We start from the raw sequence: 768 nt of genomic DNA, 5'->3' as shown, positions 1-768 counted from the left end.
AAAAAAAAAATATACGGGAAGTCCTCAGAACAGTGCAACCAACACCTGGATGAAAATAAATGCCCTACAGATGTTAATCGTTATTGAGATCTAACTCAACCCTTTTCCCTCCCTTTGAAGAAACAGTGGACAAACCATGGTCCCGGAGAAGCCACCATTCACTGGGTCATTCAGCAAATCTCTACTGAGTGCTGGATGCTCTCAGAACCTGAGAACATGGAGGGAACTACTACGCCGCTAATAAAATCGGCTGTTTGTTAACAAACATTTGTTTAAACAGTGCTTTTTATGGGGCAGACATCGCTAAATGTCTTATTTAGTTCCACAGCAATCCTATGAAGTTATTATTCCCATTTTACAGATGAGAAAACAGAGGCTTTGTTATTAATTGCCCAGACCAGCAAAGAAGGTGAGGGAGAATGCCACCTAAATGTGTGCACCCCATCTTTGGCAGAGGGAAGAACATCTTATTCCCCAAGGATATCATTCACAAGGCCTTGTGTTTAGCGAGGTCTCAAAAATGTTTCTGAGATTAGTGTACAGCTAGTTTGGCCTTTAAGAAAACTCAAACTTCATTATTTTTCACTTTTGAATAATACATGTCTCTATATCCAGCAAGACACTTATTTAACATCTGACATAACCGACTATGCATATGGAAGATGTAAGTTACCTCCATACCTGGTGCCTTATACAAATTCAAATTGATTAAAACTTACTCTCAGTAAAGGGGCGCCTGGGTGGCTCAGGCAGTTAAGCGTCTGGCTT

The 768-nt window shown here is 40.5% G+C and overlaps 1 long non-coding RNA gene across 3 annotated transcripts in view; it reads left to right on the top strand.

The window, feature by feature from the left end:
• LOC115302458 overlaps nt 1-267 on the top strand; it is a 7,749-nt gene extending 7,482 nt beyond the window's left edge. For all 3 annotated transcript variants that reach the window (XR_003913480.1, XR_003913478.1, XR_003913479.1), the window contains exon 4: nt 121-267. This is a non-coding gene — a long non-coding RNA (uncharacterized LOC115302458). The remainder of the gene's footprint in view (nt 1-120) is intronic.
• Nucleotides 268-768: the final 501 nt, after the last annotated feature.

Source organism: Suricata suricatta, chromosome 9, assembly GCF_006229205.1.
Source record: "Suricata suricatta isolate VVHF042 chromosome 9, meerkat_22Aug2017_6uvM2_HiC, whole genome shotgun sequence".
NCBI lineage: Eukaryota > Metazoa > Chordata > Mammalia > Carnivora > Herpestidae > Suricata > Suricata suricatta.
This window is presented reverse-complemented; position numbering and strand designations above follow the sequence as displayed.